Genomic DNA, 10502 nt, shown 5'->3' on the forward strand with positions numbered 1-10502 from the left:
ATGAGTGGATCGATTGGTGATCGATCCAGGATACTGAATATTCGATCGGCGTGACCGATCAAGTAACATCGAGTATATCGTTTTATAACTGATCGGTCGTGACCGATCGGAGTCGATCGAGCCGAACAGAGCGAGGCGCAGAGGGGCCTGATCGGTCGCGGGACCGATCAATAAAGCCCGATCGGTCCCGGCATCGATCGAGAGTTCCTGATCGGTCCGTGGACCGATCGGGGTCTCGTTGCGACGCAACGGCCAGATTTCTTCTGTGTTTCTCCGCAGTATAAAAAGGTGATTCTACATTTCTTCTTCTTCTTCTTCCTTGGATTAGCTGTGTTAGCTTCTTGACTTTGTTGAGCTCGCTTGAAGCTTCGCGTGAGCTTCCAACACAATCACCTGCTGTTGTAGGTGCTTGAGCTTCATCGCCTCCGGTCGACAGAGAAGGCAAGCGAGTGTTGCATTCATATTGTTGTTTGTATTTGCTTCTTGCTTTCCTTGTACTCCTTTCTTGTTGTTACAAGTATTGTGGCGAGGTTTCTCCACCCACAAGGAGCATTTATTAGCCGGTTCTCCGGGGACTCATCCACCGACGGATTGATAGGCTTCGTCCACCTTACGGACACGCCGAGGAGTAGGAGTTTATCTCCGAACCTCATTACATCGGCTTGTTTGAGGTTTGTCTTCTTTCCCTTTCGTTTCTGTGTTTATTTTCTGCTGCGCTAACACGTTTTGTAGAAAGAAACGACGATTTGGGGTCGGCTATTCACACCCCCCTCTCTAGCCTCCAAAAATTCCGGAAAATTCCCTTATTATTATCCGTCATGTTCCGGTATTTTACAAGTTAATCTCAATTTTACCCTTAGTGACTATTTAGCTATTTATTTAAAGTTTTAATCAGTGTCTATTACTTTAGCATGTATCCTATGGATATAGATGATTCAGTCTATAGAAAAAAACTAGAGACTGATTAGAATGAATAAATTCTAGCTGAAAAGGAAGATTAAATAGATTTACATCTTTTGATATTATTCACTAGTCGACCCATTATTGTTATGTATAGAAATGATTATGAATATTGAATATGGAATATGCTCTTGACATAATAATCATAATAAGGGATTAGAAATATTCATATTGATATAAATGAAGATTATTTAATCTGGGTATATAGCAAGACAAGAATATCTCCAAGATAGTGGTTGTGTGACGCTAAGAGATGGGATGTATCCTGGATACAAGCTATGTGCCACCAGGACAAAGAGGCTATGTGCCATTATGAGAATGTTTCTGATTCATTTGGAAGAGCGGCTAAATAAAGTATAACAACTTTGTTAGCGTTGATTGCTCAAAGAGTGACTATGTAAGGTGTAGCAATGTTCTTAGCATCTATCACTTAGTGTGTTTGTTGTTGCATAAACCATTTTCTCTAAGTATGAATTGGATGTTCTGATATAGTCTATGTGACTTATTTAGTCTTTGTGACTCACTATTCTTAGTGACTTACCTGAATGAACTAGTCTTAGTGACTTATCTTGGATGAGTGGGAGATGTAGGAAATGGGGAACGTGGGCAAGCCCACGTTGCCCACTACTCTTAAGGGAAAAAGTCCCTTATACCCCTAGGATAATTCCCATATAAAGGGTGCGTCCAAGGGTGGTTCACGAAAGGGGGTGTGGAAGAATGAGAGGAAGAAGAACATCCGAGGCTGCTGGATTTGGTTCGTGGAATTACGGAGAACTCTCCGATTCTGTGATCGTTCTTCTGACAGTAAGTTCTGCCGTCGCCGATTGCAGATCTACGGGAGATCGCTGTAAGTTTTTATAGGATTTTATATCATTCTATAGAAATGCTATAATAAGGGTGTACAGGTATATATATAATACTAAAAAAACTTGATTAAATTTGTTCCAACTTAACATACCTTCAGTCTTAAGTCTCAATGCTCGATATATACCTCCTTTTCTTTTGCTTCCTCTATTTAAAGATGGTGTTGGCGAAGGATTGCTAACAACTTGATACACATAAAGTGTTGACTGACTCTAAATCAATGGGACTATGCTAGTGTCTTTAGTTGGCCTTTAAGGAGTCAATTCAATTGTTCTTAATTAGAATAGATTTTTTATATCAAGTCAACGGATAATAATCACTAGAGGACATGATTCTTTACTGTCAAGAAGTTAGCAATGTGTCAGCAATGAGAAGCGACTCACATAAGTGGAACAATGAGCTTTGAAAGTAGGAACACTACAAAAAAAAAATCAGTAATATCGATGGGAATACCGACGGAATAGTTATTCCGTCAGAGATGCTTTGAGATTACCGATGGAATGATTATTCTGTCGGTAAGTACTGACGGAATGATCATTTTGTTAGTAATTCTCGATAATTCTCAATTGGTTTAGGGTATGAGATTTGGATTTACCGACGGAATTAATATTCCATCAATAAACCTTATAATTTCTGACGGAAATATATTTGCATCAGTATTTCTACTTAAAATGAAAACCCTAACCCTTTGCGTTCTTCCCACGGGTGCCACCTTCGCTCCGTTTTCCCCGATCGTCGGTAACCCCTCCTCTCCCCCCTTTCTCTCCCTCTTTATGATGCAAGCGGCTTGCATGGCGGCTGGTAGCGGCCTACTGGAGGCGGCGCCGGGCAGCGTGAGCCGCCACCTGCCTGCGGCCAGTGTGAGGCTGCTAGATGCCTGCTGGCGGCTGCACCAGCCGCCAGGTGCCTACCTGGCGGCTGTGCTGATCGCCGACTATTTGTTGCCTGCTAGCGGCTATGTCGACTAAGGATACCTTGAAAATACATATTTGTAGAAATAGTTTTGTGCCAAATTACTGCAATTGGTACTATCACGGAGAACCTTATTTGTATAAATCAATTTGGTCTTCTGGTGGTTCGTCATCTGCCATAACTTTTACTATGCCTAAATCATCAACTAATGATATTGCAATGCAATCAATGGTTCACGATGTGATGAATGCTGTAATTGATTATTCCAATATAAATGAAACACCAACACACGAATATTAATAATTATATGAAATGTTAAAGACTAGTGAAAGAGAAGTGTGAGAAGGCATTCCCTCTGGTCATTCCCAACTATTAGCTATTGCAAGGTTATTGAATATGAAAACAAAACATCATTTTTCAGAAAGATGTTATGATGACATATGTCAATTGATGTCAAAATTGCTTCCTACTGATAACATAATGACTGATAGTTTTATAATATAAAGAAATTAGTTAGAGGTTTAGGTTTGCCAGTAGAGAAGATTGATTATTGTATAAACAATTGCATGATATTTTGGAATGAAGAAAATGATCTGAGTGAATGCAAAATCTGTACACACCCTCGTTATAAGCATGGTACTAGCATACCAGGGCAGAAAAAGAAAAAAATTACTTGGAAAGTGATGTATTATTTTCTGTTAACTGCTAGACTTCAACGTTTGTATGCATCTGCTCCTAAAGCTTACCATATGATGTGACATCATGAGCACGAGCACGATGGAAATATAATGTGTCATCCTTGTGATTCTCCTGCATGGAAACATCTTGATGTTGTATTTCCCTCTTTTGCAATGAACCATGTAATGTGAGATTGGGATTTTTTTACAGATGGATTTTAGTCATTTAGTCAGTCAGGGCAACAACATTCATCTTGACCAGTTATAGTAACACATACAATTTACTTCCATGGATGTGCATGAAAGATGAATTTATGTTCCTTACAGTTCTTATTCTTGGTCCAACTAATCCCAAAGAGAAGATAGATGTTTTCTTGCAACCTTTGATTGCTGTGTTGAATGAATTATGGATTATAGGGTCGGTGACTTATGATGTTGCAAGTAAAACTAATTTAGATATCATGCTACATTATTATGAATGATCAGTGATTTTCCAGCATACTTAATATTGTCGGGATGGAGCACGGTTGGTAAATTAGCATGTCCACACTACATGACAGAGTCTGATGCATTTTCATTACCTTACAGTGGGAAGGTATCTTGGTTTGATAATCATCGTAAATTTTTACCACTTGATCATCCTTTTAGGTGAAACAAGAAAAATTTTCTAAAAAATATTGTAGTTAGAAAACCTCCTCCGATCCATGCTTCAGGTGAACAAATCATTAACAAATAGATAGTTATTGATTTCTACCAATATCTCAATCTGATTCTGATGAGATAAATAAATATATTGTTAAGATGTGCAAATATGGTTGGAAGAAAAAGAGTATTTTTTGGGAGTTACTGATAACTCATTTATTTGGGCTAATTTTCTTGGTTGATATAGGGACTTTTTAGCTAATTTTACTTGCTACTTGACACAATTTAGATTGTTTGTAAATTGAGAATTGTTTGGAGCTAAATGTCATTTCATTTCTTAAATCATGATATATTCCTCACTATTTGAATTGGGTCTTGTAGGATATAGGAATTGATACATGATTCAAGTGAAGCCTAATCAACTCAAGAGGAGGAGTTCAACCAAGTGGAGAAGGTTCACATTTTATTTGACTCCAACCAAATTCATTAAGCCAACCCATTGCTCTTGACCTAAGTTCAACCCTCACACCAAATCCCTAAATTCTCCCTAAACCAGGTCAAGATTTACCCTAATTCTGGTTCAATTGGACCAAGGTATAAAGTCCAGGAAACTCGCGGATGAACAGTGGCTGCGCCTACTGTTCATCGTGCCAAAGAATTCCTGCATCCATTTTCTTCGCATCGCAGCCCCCAAATCTTCTTCCAATCAACTTCTCAAGCGTCAATGTTGGTGTAGAAGACTAAGACGACTACTGGGCAGACCTTAGGTAGCTGGAATCTCGCTAAGAGGGTTTCTATTGTGAGTTCTCTGCGTCTGAAGCTTCCTTGCTGCTGTAAGTGCTGGAAACTGTGGAGGGAGCAAATTCACAATCCACCCTTCATCAACGATCATCGGAGGGGTTCTCCGGTGGTTCTCGTCGATCATTAGCCCACCAACAACCCCCATTGCTCTTTACAGTTTCAGATTTATGATTTCCTGAATTTTCCTGCACTTACAGTTTCAGATCTTCTTTTGGAGTCAACGTTGGTGAGGGTTTCTTCAATTGAGACTTCAACTGCAGTGTGGAACCAAGTTTAGCAGCTGTCTTCACTTCATCTCTGATTTCCGGAGTCGAAGATTTCAATTCTGGCCCTTGTGTGACGACAAGGAGTTTGGTGTTGAGAATTGATTGAGATTAAGTTTGGCTAGTTTTATTTCTGCAATTTTGATTAAGTATTTTGTTCCTGCAATTTTGTTTCTTCAATTCCTGTTTCCAAATTCTTGCTACTGCACTTGAACTCTTTAATTTTTGTTATTGCAATTTAATTCTTTAATCATCTTTTTCCTGCAAACTTGTTACTGCAATTTCTGTCCTGCACATTAGACTAGATTCTGCAATTTAGCTGCAATTCAGTTTCTACACGTTTTAATTTTGCATTTTATTCCCTACTTAATTTAGCAAATTTTGTTTGTGAAAATTGCGATTCTAAGTGTTTGATTTGCCTTTCAATTCTGCTATGTGTTTCTGTAATTTTCTGCAAATTCAAGTTGAGTTGTGTTGGTCTTTAAGCTTAGTTGATCTTCTAATTACTTTAGGATAAGTAACTTTACCTTGTTAAGAAATTTAGCTTTCTTGTTGAATTTAAATTCTGCTGTATTTAGATTTAGATAATTATCATCTCTTTTACTGGTTTGCATTTTGATTTTAATCTAGGATTTAGTTCAAAACCCACAACCCCCACTTTTAAGAAGAAAACCCAAAAAGAACCCAAGAAAAGATTTGGATCTGAATCAAACACTCACCAACTAGTTTCCTTGAGAAAATCGACTTGGGCCCTATGCTATGTCATATCTTTGAGTAGTTGAGGGTTTTCAAACATTGTGTTAATTTGATAAGACCATTCGTGACACGTAGAGTATTTAAGGCTTATCAGTTACCGCATTAGAATTATCTACTTATTCGACATAATTTAGATGTCATGCATATTAAGAAATATTTCTTCGATAATATCTTTAATACTATGATAAACGTGCCTGGAAGAACTAAAGACACTGTAAAATCATATGAGAAATTAAAAGAACTAGTTAACAGACCAGAGTTGCATCAGGATGAAACAACTAATAGATTTCCAAAGGCTTGTTATACATTGGACAAAGATAGTAAGCAAGCTTTATGTAATTGGTTGAAAGAAATCAAATTTCCAGATGAGTATGCCTCAAATATGGCTCGATGCGTGGATATGAATAGATTAAAGATGTTTGGAATGAAAAGTCATGACTGTCATGTATTAATGCAAAAACTTATTCCAATAGCTTTCCATGACTTACTTCCTTAAAATGTTTGACAAACACTCACTGAATTGAGTCTATTTTTTAGAGATTTGACTGCGAGGTGTATTATGAGGGATGATATGCTTTGGCTAAAAACAGATATTCCTCTCATATTATGTAAGCTGGAGTTCATATTTTCACGTAGTTTTTTTTATTCAATGGAACATCTACCAGTACATTTACCATACGAGGCACAAATAGTAGGTCCTGTGCAGTACAAATCGATGTATCCATTCAAATGGTTTTTGAGAAAATTAAAAAATAATATTCGTAACAAAGCAAGAGTTGAAGGGTCAATATGTAATGCTTATCTAGTTAAAGAAGTATATTCTTTCTTCTTATATTATTTTGCTGATAGTGTGCAAACAAGATATCACAAGTGTCCTAGAAATTCTGATTATGCTCCCTAACCGATAGACCCATCGATGCTTTCTATTTTCAAGTTTCCTGGTAAGTCAATGGGTGCATTGCTTTCTAGATGGTTAACCGAACAAAGAATATCATGCTACAAGAACATACATACTCTTAAACTGTGAAGAGGTCAAACCATACATAAAGTAAGTTAACTTCTCTAATCAAACATTTATCCTCCATTTAATTATTTTATTTGATATCCAAAATTTTATATAATTACTTTATTTTCCATCTTGTACAAACAATAACTGTATCTACAAAACCCATCAATTGGTGCAAGTGAGATATCTGCAAAGTTAGAGATCAAATTTACATTATGGTTTCAAATATATGTAAGTTAGAGAATGTGTAAAATTTTTTTAGTTCATGTCTATTAAGAAGTGTCCTATTTTATATCATAACTATTTTTATAGGTGAAAGACTGTAGAATATCAAATGTGCAAGATGATAAGATAATAAATATTGCATCAGGGCACCTCTATAAAATAAAGGTGTACTTTGGTTACTATGTTAATGGTCTTAAATTCCACGTGGCACAACGAGATTCATGGAGATTAACCTATAATTCTAGTGTTTGCATCAAAGGATCTATAGACAACAATAATACTGGTTTGATTACTATGGTAGACTTGACGAAATCATAGAGATTGAATATCCTGCATTACCTATAAGAGGTGTGTGTTGTTCAAATGTTCATGGATGGTTCGACCCCAACAATAGGTACCAAAATACATCTAAATTATAATTTAGTTGAAGTTAATGTAAACAAAAGATTCAACAAGTTTGAACCTTTCATTTTCGGGGTATAAGCGGGTCATGTTTTCTATCTTGAATACCCTATGAAGAGAAGAAGATCTAGTGAATGGTTGTCTGTTTGTTGAATCATGCCTCGCTCGACCATAGAGATGCCGAACACAATCACTGCTCAAAATCATGATGCATTTCAGAATGATGAAGTGGAGAGACATTCAGTTGATTTACAACTCCAATCTACTTCTCAATTACTTATAGATGTTAATATCACTTACGAAGAGATAGATGATGGAGAGATGTACAATAGTGAGGATGAAGTTGAACTAAGCTCATTTAGCGATGAGGACATAAAAACTGTTAATGTTAATTTGTCAGATGTTAATGATGATTAAATATTAACATTATTATTCATCAAGTAAGTTATGCTTCCATATTATTTTGTATTTATATTATCATGTTTTTAAACCTTATTATGATGTGATGTGTTGTAATGTTATTTTGTAGATATTATTATGGCAGAGCAGTAGGCTATAGCATCTCGTGGCTATAAGGTCCTTAAAGTTATCAGGGTCTGATAAGTATTTTTTTCTTATTAATAATTCAAGTTCATATATGACTTTATTTATAATATATTTCTTATAACTTAATATTATTTCATGCAGGTTCACTCTAGATGGCCACTGAGTTGTCACATATATCACTGAAAAATTTAAGGAACGAGTTTGCGAGTTTGGTACTACATGGAAGCATATAGACCAGGAGATGAAGCTATTTTATTATAATAAATTTATGGTAAGTAAATTTAATATATTTGATATTCTATAATATAGTTATCATTTAAACTAAATGTTTAACTTATAATTGAAGAAAAGATATACATGGGAGGACGAGCAAGAAGAGAAATTTAAAGCTACATGGAATACTTACTGCGCCAAACTTTACAGAGATCATATATACTATATGAGAAAGAAGGGCACTAGGCCTGCGTATGTTTCTGAGGCTATATGGAGTGCATGGATGACCACCTGGGCTATAGAAAGGTGACAAACAAATACTGAAAAGGCAAAAGAGAATAGAAATATAGAACCAGGTGACCTGAGCACTAGAACAACTCAGCATATGTCAGGTCTCAAATCCATTGTTGAGCATGCCATAGACCTGGTAAGTATAATTTAGAATTATACTTTGTAACAAATTTTATATTTATTACCAAACTTGTATAACTTTATCCAAAATTATTTTGTATGTAGGAGCGTGAGCTTACCCGACAACCCACGTGTATGAAGGTCATTCTAAAGACCTATAAGAAGAAGGATGAGTCATTTGTTAATTCTCGATCTCAGACTCTACATGTAAGATTATTAACTTTATTACAGTTGTTCATTTATATCTTGATTAGTATTTAGTAATACTGATCTAATTGGATATTATATTTTTTTTATACAGCAACAAATGACAGATAGGGTGACTTAAGCATCTCAGCTATCATCAGAGAGCGGAAAGTCAGTCTCTATCCACCGATGCTCTAAATGAGATTTATTATGATGTTATCGGTGGAAGGACAAAAAACTCTACCCTCTACGACCTTGGGTCTCATGCCAAAGTTGCATTTGATTGTTTGAGGAATCCAATGGGTTGCTTTGCTAGTTCCTCTTCTTCTAGTGAGATGTAGTCTTTAAGATGTGAAAATCAAGAACTGTGTACTCAATTAAAATCAATGGATCAGAGGATGCCGACATGGATCGGTGGAGAGCTGATGAGGAGAAGAAGAGAGCCGAACATGGCAAGAGTAATGAAGCTATGACGGCCCAGATGTGAGTGATCGTGGCTAATTTCACTTCGACATCACATGGTTTTGAGTCACAGGAGACTCAAGATCCATCAGATGGTGATGACTAGCTTTTTCTGAGGTTTGTTCAACTATACTTTAGTTTTTGATTTATCATATATAGATCGTGGTAATATATTTATTCTGTTTTGATATTATAATATGTTTTTTCTAAATATTTTATTACTATATGTTTCAAGAATCACGTTCGGTTCTATTCATATTGGCTCTTCATGTCATCATATGCTCATTTTTGTTTTAGGTATCATTTCATATAAAATTCGCTATACATATATATGCAAACTGTTTATTTATACATTAATATGATCATTTTGTATTTGACTTTCTACATGATTTTCTTTATTATATAGTGTTCTTGTATTATTTGGAGTACTTTTTATTGCGGTATGTATTTTGTAAACCTAGATTTAGATATAGATATTTGCAGATGTATTATGTAGATTTGTTTCTTTTAAATGATTATAATTGTTTCTATTAGTATGAATGTTAGTTTATTTGTGCTTATGGATTGTATGAAGAAGAATGAATCATTAAGATGTATGGAATGTATTTTTATGTGTGGATTTTGTAAGTGTAATTATTTGTGTGTGATTGTTATATGATGTATGTGTGCAGATTATATTTAATCTGTTTGTATGTGTGGATTGTATTACAATGCCATCGTCTGATAGTTTTTGTATATTTGGAAATTGTATATAGGGAAGAGCGTGTAAACATATTGAACTTGCAATTTTTTTTGATTTCCGACAGAATACAGACAGAATATAATTTCCATGGGTGATTATCGAAAATAAATGTCGACAGAAATACTAAATTTCATCGATATTTCGATAGATTACCTACAGAATTTGTATTTCCGTCGGTGTTCCGTTGGTAAAATCGGCTATTTTTTGTTGGTTTCCGACGGAAAAACATTTTCCCTTATAGGTTACCCGATTGTTGGTACAGTGTTTCCGGCAACTTTAACGACTATAATTCTGTTGGTAAAATATTAACGACGGAATTCCTTATTCCATCGGAAAATATGTTTCCGACATATTCTCTCCTGACAGCTGTTTTTCCGTCGGTACAAGTATATACTGACAGAATGCCATGGATATTTTCGTCGGTAAACTTTTTT

General features: G+C 35.6%; 1 long non-coding RNA gene across 2 annotated transcripts; it reads left to right on the forward strand.

The window, feature by feature from the left end:
• Positions 1–6258: 6258 nt before the first annotated feature.
• Positions 6259–9781, forward strand: LOC122046616. Of its 2 annotated transcripts, none has more exons than XR_006130324.1 (5): positions 6259–8102; positions 8196–8325; positions 8401–8694; positions 8784–8885; positions 8980–9781. It is a non-coding gene; the product is annotated as an uncharacterized LOC122046616 (long non-coding RNA). The 2 variants fall into 2 exon arrangements; XR_006130325.1 differs by having other exon boundaries at positions 8406–8694.
• Positions 9782–10502: the final 721 nt, after the last annotated feature.

This window comes from Zingiber officinale, chromosome 2B (genome assembly GCF_018446385.1).
Source record: "Zingiber officinale cultivar Zhangliang chromosome 2B, Zo_v1.1, whole genome shotgun sequence".
NCBI lineage: Eukaryota > Viridiplantae > Streptophyta > Magnoliopsida > Zingiberales > Zingiberaceae > Zingiber > Zingiber officinale.